Below are 15111 nucleotides of genomic sequence, written 5' to 3'. Positions count from 1 at the left end.
TATTTGTTGTTATGGTAAACGATCTTGATGAGGAAGATCCTATGAGGGAGACTTTAGATCACTAGATTTTGTAGGAGTACACAGATGTTTTTCCAAGTGAGGTTCCAGGCATGCCTCCAAAGAGGGACATTGACTTTAGTATTGATCTGATTCTTGGAGCGGAGCCTATCTCTAAAGCTCCTTACTACATGGCAACACAAGAATTGGATGAGATATGTCTTCAGCTAGAGGAACTTCTTGCCAAAGGGAGAATTTGACCTAGTGTATCACCATGGGGAGCTCTAGTGCTCTTTGTGAAGAAGAAATATGGTTCTTTGCACCTTTGTATTGACTATAGATAGTTGAATAAGGTGACTATAAAGAACAGGTATCCTTTGCCTAGGATTGATGACTTATTCAATCAGATCAAGGGAGCTACAATATTCTCCAAGATTGATCTTAAGTCAGGATACCACTAACTTCGCATTAAGGAAGCAGATATTCACAAGATTGCTTTTCATACTCGCTATGGGCATTATGAGTTCACAGTGGTACCATTTGGATTGACTAACGCTCCATCAATTTTCATGAGTTTGATGAATGGTGTGTTTCGATCTTATCTGGACAGGTTTGTACTCATGTTTCTTGATGACATATATATATATTCAAAGACTTAGAAGGAGCATAAGGAACACTTGCAGTTGGTATTGTAGTGTTTGAGAGACAATCAACTTTATGCTAATGTAGCTAAGTGAAAATTCTTCAAGTCGAAGATTCAGTATTTAGGGCATGTTATTTCAGGTGATGGTATTTTAGTGGACCCTGCAAAGATTCAGGTGATAATAGATTGGCCTACATCGACTAATGTGTCAGAGATTCATAGTTCCATGGGTTTAGCCGATTATTATTGCAGATTTGTCTAGAAATTCTCTAAGATAGCACATCCTATCACTCCTCTTTAGAGGAAAGGAAAGAAGTTCGTATGGATAGAGAAATGTGAGGAAGCTTTCCAGAAGCTCAAGGAGCTTTTGACTAGTGCACCAATTTTAGCTGTACCTAATCTGAAAGGTGATTTTATGGTATGTACAGATGCTTCTCTTAAAGGGATTGGGGCAGTGTTGATGCAGAAAGGATGGGTGATTGCGTATGAATCATATAAGCTCAAAGATCATGAGTTAAATTATCCTACACATGATCTTGAGTTAGCAGCAGTAGTTCATGCTTTGACTAGATGGAGACATTTCTTGTTGGGGCACAAATTTGAGCTACATAATGATCATCATAGTCTTCAGTCCATTTTTACTTAGCCTAATTTAAATGCTCGCTAGAGGCGATGGATGGAGTTTCTATGCGAGTATGATTTTGAGGTTAAGTACATTCAAGGTAAGGAGAATGTGGTGGTGGATGCTTTGAGTCGCAGGAGACATGTGGTATCATCAATGACTCTTAGAGTGGATTTGAGGAGTCAGATTCTTCAGGCACTTCCTATGAATTCATGGTATCAGGAAGTGTGCAGAGAGATAGATTCAGGAAGACCTTTGGAAGGTGAGTTTGCAAGTTACATTCAAAATCAGATGGTCTTTTGAGACATTGAGGAGGATTTATGTGCCATTTTTGGATGAGCTTCGCACCTTGATACTAGTAGAAGCCCATCATACACCTTACTCAGCACATCCAGGTGTTAAGAAGATGCATGCTGATTTGAGACATTTTTTCTTTTGGTCTGGGATGAAGCGAGATATTTTTGATTTTGTGGCTAGGTGCCTTGAGTGTCAGAGAGTTAGGGCAAAACATCAACACCCGGCTAGACTTTTGCAGCCTAATCTCATTCCTTCTTGGAAGTGGGATATCATCTCCATGGATTTTATAGTAGGATTACCTATGACAGTTCGGCGTCATGATGCTATCATGGTTACTGTTGATCGGTTAACTAAGGTGGCGCATTTCTCACTGATCAGGTCTTCCTACACAACAGTTTCTATAGCTAATGTCTTCATGCGTGACATTGTGAGATTACATGGTATTCCCAGAAAGATCATTTCTGACAAAGATCCTATATTCACATCTGCATTCTGGACATTGCTACAGCATGAGCTTGGAGCATAGTTAAACTTCAGTTCGGCATATCATCCAGAGACTGATGGTTAGATAGAGAGGGTGAATCAAGTTTTGGAGGATATGTTACGGATGTATGTGATGGATAGGCAGACACAATAGGAGGATTATCTCTACCTGGTGGAGTTTTCTTACAACAATGAGTATCATAGTTCTATTAGTATGGCACGATTTTAGGAATTATATGGACATCCTTGTTGTACACCATTGAGTTGGGATAGTCTTGAGGATCACATCCTATTGGGTCCTAAGATGCTTCATGATATGGAGCAACAGGTGGTGTGTATCTATGAGCATTTGACTACGACATAGGATAGGCAGAAGAAGTATGCCGATGCTCATAAGACTGATAAGAAGTTTTCCGTGGGAGATAAGGGTTTCTATAGAGTGCGTCCACGAAAGACTCCAATTCGATATGGAAAGGGTTCTAAGCTAGCACCTCTCTTTGTGGGACCATTCAAGATTTTAGAGAAGATTGGCTCGGTTGCTTACTACCTTGCTCTACCACCTAGCCTATCTCGCATTCATGATGTTTTCCATGTTTTAGTACTTTTGTAGTATATACCTAATATTGTACATGTTCTTGATTTGAATGCATTGTAGGTAGAGGACGGGCAGTTGGCTTTGGAGCCGGTTTGTATTCTGGAGCATCGAGAGTTGACCCTCAGGGGTTGAAGCATCGAGCAGGTAAGGGTCCAATGGGACCCTACTGATGATTCTTTAGCTACTTGGGAGGATGCAGCTAGATTGAGGGAGTTATATCCCTACTTGTTTGTAGGCTTCCAAGAGTAAGCCTAACCCAAGGGGGGGTGGATGTAGTGCCTACCCTCGTTCACATCTTTTCTGGACATATTGTTGCTATTATTATTAGACTATGATGGACTAGTTTTATGTTGATGGATTAGTGGGTTTTTTTTGACACTATCAGACATTATGTTATGGATTTAGAGGTTATGTGATGAGATCATTTAGACATTACATTTCATGCATACATGATGATCATTATATTGTTGATGATTAGTTAGATGGTTTATTATCTCATGTGTTTTATTATGGATACTTACCCCATACTTGCATGTGTATGGCGTGTGTGTTTTCTTATTGTATGACATTTTTGATGTGGTTAAGGAAGGGAGTCGTAGTCACCTGCATAGTCAGGATCTACATGATGCACCACTTCTTGCCACTGTCTGTTTAGCTTAGCATTATATATTGTATGTACATGCATGGTTTTTTTTGCAAGTTGTAGGTACCAGGTATCGACTTCCCTAAATTGCCAGGATGAGCGTACCCTATTATACTATCTCAATGATAAGAGAAGGGAGATAAATTCTCAAGTCCAAATCCCAAACCTTTAAGCCAATTGTCCTAGTGAGGTAGGACAAGTATCTAGATATTTTACCCACCAAATGTGTCGGATGGCATAATTCATGATTTTTATCCCTTTAGACTGATTTTGTGTGATTTGCTCTATGACGGGTTTTCATATTTTATCTTGGAGGTCTATGGTGAATTTTCTATTAATTAAGTCTTAATAAATAGATTTAATTAATAAATTAATTATTTGAGAAAATTAATATAAAATATCATGTTATTTGATATTTTGATTATAATTAATTAAATGAGAATAATTGAGGAAAAAGAATTAAATAAAGAAAATTAGAAAATTAAAATTAATAATAATTATAAAATAATAATAAAGTAATAAATAAATAATAATAATAAAAGTTATAAAAATTAAAATAAAAGTTATAAATATTTAAATACAAATTATATAAAGAGTGAATTGGAGTTATAAGCTTGCACGGGAATTAACGCACTTTTCTATTTCTCAAGTGTCAACAACACGGAGGTTAGTGCATCAATTAAGCACATGGTGTCTATAATCCTATGGCTCATCAAAAAGGTTGGAAAGGACCCATGCTTAGTTGGTGACACCTTCTAGCTGTTTCTAGAGGCATTCTAGATGTTTCCTGAGAGCTCTTTATATTCAGGCATTCTTAGAAGCCTAGACATAGCGTTTGGAGTGCAATTTGGAGCATTGGAGGATTCGATAATTCTAAAGAAGGGAGCTTGCTCTGCGAGTTTTCTGAGGAAGAGGGATTTAGCATCAGAATCCGGGTAGATTCTTGTGATTTTACTTATGCTATTTTTGCATCATGCATTTCCTGTCTTCTTCGTGTCTTCCATATGTCTTCTAAGGAATTTCATAATTTACTGTGCATTCTCAATATGGGTAGATTAATTTATTTGAGAATTTTATATGCATAGATTTGAAAAGAACATGGGGCTAGGGTTGGAATTCATAGTCAAACCCATTAGATTAATTATTGGAAATTTTGGAGATCAGAGGTCTATGGAGGAATTTTGAAAATTGAAGTTTGTATTCATATATTGTCAATTTTCTTATACATACATACATACATACATACATACATACATACATACATACATACATATATATATATATATATATATATATGCAATTATATATATATATATGTATATATGTTCATGTACTGTGATATTTTTAATTCTATATATATACATACATATATACGTATATATATATATATATATATATATTTTAAAAATCGAATGACAGTGGAAAGACATTTATTCAAAACGTTCTTGAAATCGCAATTGAAAAAAATAAAAATATAAAAGTTCATTTGGAGGGGCGGGTTATACCACGTACTCCCTCCTTTTCCACTATTGTTATTAATGGAGGGACTGTCGCAGCTGACATGACTAACATCGTGACCTATATACAGTTCAGTGACAGTAGTCGTAGGTGTTTACTGTGGCCATGGGTAGTACAGACCTGACACCCATGCTGAATACATTCAAGCATAGGGTACGGGCGATAGCGATGAGATATCACTTTTGTATAATGATTTTCCTTATTCAGTCTTACATATAATGTTATTAAGTATTTTCATTATTAAATATTGTTATATGTTATTATTATGTATATATATATATGTATTTATGTATGTATATATAAATAAATAAATATATATATATATATATATATATATGTATATATATTATTAATTATAAATAATTATTTTATTTAAAATGATTTGTATAGATGAATCAATTTGTAAAGATAAACGATTTTAAAAATATGAATAATAATTTATCAATTATTATTAAAATGAAGAGATATTAATAATTAACTTAATTAAACTTAGTTTAATTAAGGTTGATTATTAGAACGTGTTATAAATCAAAGTTTTGAAATATGTTAATTTCATTGGAAATGTTATTTTCAAAAAAAAATACTATTAGATAAATTAGAATTGAGTCTAGTGGTTTTGGGGGAGAAACTTTTATCTATCAAACAAATACATGGGTTAGGCAAAACATGAAATTTCTCCACTTGATATCTAAGTTGGAAAACATAAACTAGAAACCTCCACATTTAATTCAAGTATGTAATTTTAGCAAAATAAAAACATGTGTTTACATTGTGTATTCTTATGCTATTGTTTTGGGTTGACTAGTGTTGATCAGTTATAGGACGTCTACCAAAGGCTTGGGAGTTATGTGATTGTGATGTCATGATGATGTTTTAATCTTGATCTTTATAAACCCAACCATGGTTATGTGATGGAATGCTCTATGTATTTTTTGTTGAGATTCTTATGTATGAGATACTTGACTTAACCATTATTTTTGGTCATCGATCAATTAATTTTGATATTTTCTAGTCGCCATGATGGGACTAAAATGTAGATTTATTCTTGATGATGTCATGATGTGACATGTTTGACTCAACCATATTTGGAGTCTTCGATCAGTTTGATTGAGATATATTTTGGTTATTGAGAACCATTGGATACTTTGATTATTAGTGATACTTCAGTTGCCAATAGAGAGTTGTTGTGTTCATGATTTTCTATGGATGTTAGCTCATGGAGATTTTATGCTTTTATGCATATTTGATGATTTGATTATGGATTATCTTTTGTGATTTTGATATTTATGATTCCATGAGCATTAGGGTAGGATATTTGCATGTAGTGACGGGAAGTGGCTTGCAATGGGGGCCAAGGCCCTAAGAGGCTGCCAAGGTAACTCATTGTAAGTTGGATTAATAAGTGATAACATTCAAACCTAATACTAACTAAATGAACCTAAGAAGATAAGAGTTTTGTTCTCGCCCATGCCTTGAGTGCTTGTACAGGCTAGGATGGGAGTAGTGAGATACATGGTTACGACCTTGCATTTCATAGTATGCATCATTAGTATGAGAGGATACTAGTGGCCGCATGAAATCAGTATGGACCCATGGAGTTTAGCTAACTACTAGGGTAACTTTCACGTGATAATTGTGATGACACTTTTCGGCTTGTATAGTAGGTTCCTACATGTCATTGTGTGCCTCTGGAGATTAGATGTCAGATTTTGTGTTAGGAACCTTTAAGTTAGTATACTTTTAGGATTCTTGAACTTATAGAGATTCGTGCTATGTGATTTTGGATAGCTTGTTTGGGACTTGAGATTATCTCCTCAGCACGGTGGGAGTGGACCACATAGGTACCACGCGGTCGGGTGGTAGTGTATTTTCCACTCTTATCATTTTGAGATTCATTGAGACATCATGGCTGATGTGTCCTTCATGATAATGGATATGTATCCTTTTCATTGATGATTAGAATATGTTAAATGATGTTATCTTATGCTTTTATTTGCATGTTAGATTACTTTCTACATATGATGTTATATATGTTAGGAGTGGCATTCCTACTATGTTAGTACTGATGATCTCTTCGGTGATTTGGAATGTTACGCACGGAGGGATGGCTAGGATCCACGATGGTCTAATGATGCTATTAACGGTTGGGAGGAACAGTGCACTTAGTTTATTATGTTTGATCTTTATGATGGATGTATATGTCTTCTATGATGATGTATCATATGAGTATCTTTACTTTGATGTATCATGGATTAGAATAGGAAGATGTACCTTATTCTATGTATGTATATTCTTTTGAGCTTGTCATACCCTGTGACATGTACAGTGGATGATTGAGTATTTAAAATGTAATGTATAAACATTAGACATATCATTATTATTTCATGTGGATGTTGTACTAGATGGATTTATGTATGTAATTCAACATTAAGGGATCTTAAAGAATGTAACATGTTATGTATGTTATGTTTAATTTCAGATGGACATTGCTATTGTTTTCGTTATTGTGCATAAGTTATACGTGGTGTTTACTTTCATGAAAAAAAAAATGCTACTAAACTTAGTGAAGTTCTAGGTTAATTCTTTGGATCCCTTGGCAGGGCATTACACTTTAGTTCAAAAAGGGAAATTTTCAATTCACTATTGATAAAAAATGAGTTAAATTAGTTAACTCCTTTTTCTACTCAAATTAAATTAGTTAACTCCTTATTTTACTCAATTTAAATTTGTTAACTCCCTTTAATTTGAGAATCTCCTTTTATGACTGAACTTCAACTTTAATCATGACCGTTGATTGAATTTGATCTCAACCATTGATGGATTCCAGGAATGTCTATTTAAGAGACCCTCATCTCCTCATTTTAAGAGAGGATGAATTTGGAGAATTTGCATTGAATGGCTGCTGGAATTCATACTCACATTTGCTCATATTTTTACATACATTTAATAAATACGCCTATCTTGATTAATGTCATGCCCAAAACACAAACAAGTTTTATTTAAATATTTAAAACTAATAATAGGATTAAATGTAATAAACAAGTATTCAATAAATTCACTTAACTTCCTCATGCACATGTATAATTATAAAAATTAAGCACAACTCAAATGCAAATTTTCTTAACATATTTTAAACTTAAAATTGCATAGCTAAGTATATATCAACATGTTATCTAATAAATCTAATTTAAACAAATGTGATTACCAACCATAAAAATGTGCAGTAAGGTAACACCATCACATTTGATTTTTAAATTAAATATGCAAAACTAAAAACAAAGCTATAAGACTTATTGCAAGCATATTTACTCAAACACCATTTTATTGGAAAACCTGATTCAAAGGCTCAGGCGAGAAAGAACTAGGAAGAAAACCTAGCTTCGTTGCCATTACAACAATATTTTGAGATACAAATTACATAGGAGTTCAATCTCAAATTACAACAATTTCAATGGATTTTCTTCATGACCCTCATCAAGGGATTCATAACAATTTCTACAACACATTTCTAGAACTATGGAGGGAACATAATCTAATTAGGTGACCAAAAGCATGACCAAGAACAATTCAAACATGCATATTCATACAAGGTTTTCATAATATGATTCACAATGAATCAACACTAGGGAAAGGTGGATTCGTCTAACTAGGATAAGTCAAGCACAACACCAAACAGATTCCCAATTAGGGCTATAAACGAAGAACTTTCGTTCTTCCATTTCAACATACCATAATCATACAAGATTTGTGCTGACAAGTAGGGGCCCATAACACCCTACCCTTTCTCCCTCTTCTCATCCTGAGAAGAGATTCTACACTGGTTGGAGTCCGACTAAACAAACCTTCCCCAAAATTGGTCACTTCTGCCCTATCCAAGGGTGAGTAATACCAAAACACCCATGCATGAAAATCTAAAAATTTTAACATAAACATGAAAAGAAATTATCCAAAATAACATGGTTTTCAAATCTTCCCAACATACCCACAAACATACAAACATTCAAACAACAACAAGGTAGCATAAGCATGAAACAAGAATGAAATTTGAATAAGGCAGATGACAATTCCTACCTTCACAAAGAGGTAATGGCAATGAAAAATTTTGAGTAGAGCTTTCCCCTTCCTTGCTCCAATCTTCCAAGACTCCTCTCTAAATGTAGAGATTGGGTAACCCCCACAACTAGTCCAAGAATGGACTCTAAATAAGCCTCAATCTCAACCACCAAAGGGATCAATAACTTCTCCCACCCACTTACAATTCTAGAAACTCCTAACTCAACCCACACTATGGTTAAGCACTAAGTGGAGGTGGGGTAATGTAGCCATAGTCAATTTTCGCACAAAAGCAAAGGAGACTTTTTAAGTGGCCTCAAAAGTCAATAAAAGGGGCTTAGGGGTTGGAAAAGACCCCCAACCCATACTCATACCCCTTGGGTATAAATATTTCATATTTTAAAGCCTTAGGAATAGGTTAAGAGCCAAACAAAAGCTAGGAAAAAATTAGGACCAACGAACAACTCTAACAATGCAGATTAAGCACTAATTTGGATTAAGGGTCACTAAACTCAATTAAAAACCCAATTAGAAAAAAGACACTAACTTAGTCCAACTTAGGTCCAAAGGTAACACAGCTAACCCCAACTAGCACGCTAAAGAGCACAAACAATTCACGAGTGTCAAGTGACACTAAAAGAACATAGTTACAAACATTAACGTTCACTGAACATAGAAATAAAATACATACATCTCAAAGTTAAAATACCTAAATTATGAACAAAAAGGTTTCCAAAATTAACATATAGAGATCAGTTCTCTTCCTCCATTGATTTCCTCGGCTAATAATATCCTGCACACTCATTGCACACATTAGTAGCTCAAAAAATCTCGTGCATATATATATAACTTATCAAAAAAATCACATAACTTAGAACATAATGCTTCAATTAACTGACTATTTAATTAATTTCTATTCACATTTAATCATCAGTAATTACATAATCCATATGACATATAGCTTATTCATTAATTCAGATTAAGTACGAGAATAATCATTGTTAGGCATGCGTATACCTAAACATCATAACATCACCAACAATGAATATTGAGCTATCTAAATGCATAAAATCCTAATCATTGAGGTAACACAATCAATAACATCATCATTAAGTGAAACACCTTGTATTATTGTTAGTGCAAATTAATGTTTAAACAGTCAAGATAACATAGTAGTTCTCCAATCTTTAAGTATTAAAGCATGGATGTATCTATTGATCTCAATTTTCATTAGGACATCTAAAACCTACAACATTACTCCATATCCGTTCAAATCTCCTACAACAGATTTGACAGAGAAATTCACATTTAATAAGTACATGCAAGGAGAGACCTTACATCCTCCCCCACTAGCCTTTGACTTCCTCCTAGAAGTCACACGACTAAAATGTTCATTCTATGCTAGCCCTTATCTAGACTTATTCCAAGATTTACTCTTACTAAAAGAATGATTACTAATTAACATACATACACAGGGAGATAACATATTTTTCTGATTACCATTGTTAAAAGAGAAGTTCAATCTGAAATTCTAATGTGGTTACATTTTCTAGGGTCAATTATTCCTTAAAACATATCGATCATATATAAACAACATTCTAAAACTAGTATAACATACTTATTAAGTCTCTAATAAAATAATATCATAGATATGCCATATTCTACACACCTACTCACCGAGGTAACATCTGTACAAGACTCCCCCAACTAGGTTTTCATAATAAGCAACTTGGATCTCTATTGAGGTTAAACACTTTTACTTTAGGGTCTCCACAACATACTTATTTCTTGATATAATACTAATCAATCCATCCTTACACATGCACCTTTTCATCCAAAAGCCCATTTGGTTAGTTTCGTAACCTTATCTAGTTGTATGCTTGGGTGCAATTCCATCACTCATAATAGTCAACAAATATCCATGACCATATACTCGAAGTCTTGGGAGAGGGTGGGGCACGAATAATCTCACTAGTAACCCCATACCTTATTGTTACACATCAACTTAATTTTAAGGAATCCCTTTGGTAGGCCCATCATATGTCACTTTTCCAACATAATTCACAAGAAAGTGCCTCAAAATTTAAATTCAACATCAAGGATGAAACATCCAGCGCAAAAAGTGAAAATAATAATAAAAAATAAATAAATAAAGAGTGGCCGCAATAGTAATATTTCAATCAAGAAGTAAAGACATAACCAAGAGGCAAAAATAGAACCATCACTAATACAATTGGCTAAATAGCCCCACATCACATTGTTAGCAAAAAGGGAAGAACATTAGAATACCAACATCTAAAATAAGAAAAAAATAAGGAAATAAAGCCAGTTACTCATAAAATTTAAATTACTGAAATAATATGGTCATACTAGGGTTTCTAAATGAAAGGGATTTATTAGGTCTTCCAATAACATTGCAAGGATCTTGAATTGATTTTTGATGGTGATCTAACAACCATGTTACTCAAACTTTGATTGATCCCACATACTAACTACATATTTATCTCTATCAACATCGCCCGACAATTAGGGTTTGTTGTACTAAAGGGTTTACCCTAATTAGATCTCACTCGAAAGTGAAAATGTGAGGATACTAATATAATTCCCTTCAAAGATTACTAATATAAGATTTCCAATTATTCCATTTTTCTATTTTATCCTCCACTTAACTACCAAGAGCAAGATCTAACAATAACTAGTACCATCATAATGACTCTAATCCTTAAAACTTTGATATTCTAAACCAAAAATAAATTATAATTATTCTTTTCAAATAATTATAATTATTTATCCATTTAACCTAACACAATCTAATTTATAAACCTAATTTTAGAACAATCGTACTTAAAACATTTCATATAGTTGAATAAACAAAGACAACATTACATTTTAAAGTCATAGACTAATTTATTAAAAAATATTAATGTACTCTACTTAAAAGGAATACTAAACAAAAGAACTATTAACACCAAAGTATAAAACTTACTTTTATAATACTAAGAATTAAAACAAGTTAACTAACTATACAAATTTGACATCTAACATACAAATCCTAACCTTTTAACTTTAGTGCATATCTTATCTTTAATTATTAACATTATATAATAAATTTAAACAACTAATTTTAACATCAACCAATTACAACTATCTCTACCTTACTAACTAAAACTAATTTTCAATCTACTCATAAATACATACTAACACTAAATATATTCTAACACCAAAGTTAACATTAAATCCTTAAAACATAGCCTAACTTTACTAATAATACACCCAACTAGAAATAATTTTTTTTTTTAAAAATGAATATAATTATTTTCACACACAAAAAATACTAATAAACTAATATTTAAGAACACTCATATTACTAAAATATAAACTTAACTAATAATTAAAACTTACTAACCTAACCCCTAACATCCACTAACCTAACCCTACCCAACTACCCCACACCCCTTACTCCCCTATCCCCACGTGGGATTCCACTTCCCAACCTTGGCACATTTCCAAGTGCATGGGGAAAGGCCGTGCATTTCCCAAAGCTAGTGATTTGGCTAGCAGACACGCATGGAGGGGGACAAGAGGGTTAAAGACCCCTGTCCAAACAAAATTTAAAACAAAAGTCACCTGCCCCCAACCCCAGCGCTTTAAAAGCACTTGCACATGCTTTAAACCACCAACTACCCATCTCTTAATGTCATGCGCTTACCCAAAAATGGGGTGCGTTGTCCCACTGAAAATGCAGCCCAAGGAGTTGAAAATGTGAGTACACCTGCTCCTCATTAAAACTTAAACCTCCTCCAAAAATCAACACATAAGTTTTGACACACGTAAGCCAAGGATGGATGCCTTCCAATACATCTCACGTGGACCAACATTTGTCCCATATCAGATTATGCCAAGGCAAAGGAAACATAAAAAAAATACAAGGAATGTTTAATTGTTTTTATGACAAACATTATAATGAAACCTGCCCAACTGTGAATTCGCTCCTTCATACAAACTGACATGTCAGTATGGGGGCATGCGCAGTACTTTGTTGCAGATTTTGGAAGCCTTTTTCAATGCCAAGTAAGGGGAATGGAGGGTAAGAGTTAAATTTTTTGAATGCTTTTCAAATTTCATTAAATTGTTAAGTTTGACTTGCTTCCTTCAAAGCTTGCATGCGCTCATACATTGGAGGGGAGTTATGAATTAAAGCAAGGTGGTTGATTTAGGATATTTTTGGGATTCTATATATGTATTTTATTTTTATTTTTTAAAAATTATTCTTTATGTTCAAAGAGATATTTAGAGAATCTTAAAGATTCTTTAAGATTCTCTATTGAAAAGGGAAATTAACTTCTTCTTCTTTTTTTTCTTTCCATACAAACTCCAGAGAGCATATTTGCTCTAGGAGGTAATTTTTTTTTTTTCAAGTCCATTATATTTTCTAAGTGTAGAATATAGTATCATACCATGGGGAATATATTTTTTTCTCTCTTATTATTAGTCCCATATTTTTCTAAGTATTGAGTTATTCAATTTATTTAGTTAACCATAGGGGACATTTTGTTTTCTCTAAGTTGATTATAACATCGGGTTTAATGTTTTGTTGAAATATTTGAATATGAATGTTATGCATCCTGATAATTACAAACATGTAAAACGAAAGTACCATTTATAAACTTGAATTTTATCAATTTATTTTAATTATTGGTGTCACAATTTAGAAGGAATGCATTTGTTTATTAAATTTCTACAAGGGGAAATCCTTGCTTCATAGAGTAAATTATAAATGTCCACACTTAACATGGACCCATTATTGCCCAGTGTCACGAAACTAGGCTCTGATACCAAAATGTCATGTAATTCCCCACCAAAGGATCCAAAGAATTAACCTAGAATTTCACTAACTTTAGTAGCATTTTTTTTTTCTAACATGAAAGTAAATACCATACATAACTTATGCACAATAATGGAAGCAATAGCAATGTCCATCTGAAATTAAACATAACATACATATCAGATTACATTCTTAAAGATCCCTTAACATTGGATTACATCTAGAAACATCTATCATACATGAAATAATAATGATAAGTCCAATGTTCATACATTACATTTCAAATACTCAGTCATCCACTGTAAATGTCACAGGGTATGACAAGCTCAAAAGAATATACATACATAGAATAAGGTACATCTTCCTATTCTAATCCATGATACATCAAAGTAAAGGTAATCACATGATATACATGATACATCATCATAGAAGACATATACATCCATCATAAAGATCAAACATAATAAACTAAGTGCACGGTTCCTCCCAACTGTTAATAGCATCATTAGACCATCACGGATCCTAGCCATCCCTTCGTGCATAACATTCCAAATCACCGAAGAGATCATTGGTATTAACATAGTAAGAATGTCACTCCTAACATATATAACATCATATGTAGAAAGTAATCTAACATGCAAATAAAACCATAAGTTAACATCATCTAACACATGCTAATCATTAATGAAAAAGGATACATATCCACCATCATGAAGGACGCATTAGCCACGATGTCTCAATGAAACTCAAAATGATAAGAGTGGAAAATACACTACCACCTGACCGCGTGGTACCTAAGTGGTCCACTCCCACCGTGTTGAGGAGATAATGTAGTTCCTACCCTCGTTCACATCTTTTCTAGACATTGATGCTATTATTATCAGACTTTGATGGTCTAGTTTTATGTTGATGGTTTAGTGGTATTGTTTTGACACTATCAGATATTATGATATTGATTTAGTTGATATATGATGAGATCATTTAGACTTTACATTTCATGTATGTATGATGATCATTACATTATTTTCAGTTATTAATGATGATTAGTTAGATGGTATATTATCTCATGTGTTTTATTATGGATACTTACCCCATACTTGCATGTGTATGGTGTGCGTGTTTCATATTGTATGGCATTTTTGATGTGGTTAAGGAAGGGAGTCGAAGTCACCTGCTTAGTCGAGATCTACATGATGCACCACTTCTTGCCATTGTCTGTTTAGCTTAGCATTATATATTGTATGTACATGCATGGTTTTTTTGCAAGTTGCAGGTACCGGGTATCAACTTCCCTGAATTGCTAGGATGAGCGTACCCTATTATACTATCTCAATGATAAGAGAAGAGAGATAAATTCTCAAGTCCAAATCCCAAACCCTTAAACCATTTGTCTTAGTGAGTTAGGACAAGTATCAGAGTTGAGTACCCACCGAAT

Source organism: Cupressus sempervirens, chromosome 1, assembly GCF_028749045.1.
Source record: "Cupressus sempervirens isolate cs-2001-9-10 chromosome 1, ASM2874904v1, whole genome shotgun sequence".
In the NCBI taxonomy this organism is placed as follows: Eukaryota; Viridiplantae; Streptophyta; class Pinopsida; order Cupressales; family Cupressaceae; genus Cupressus; species Cupressus sempervirens.
The sequence above is the reverse complement of the archived record's forward strand: the minus strand, read 5'-3'. Positions refer to the sequence as shown.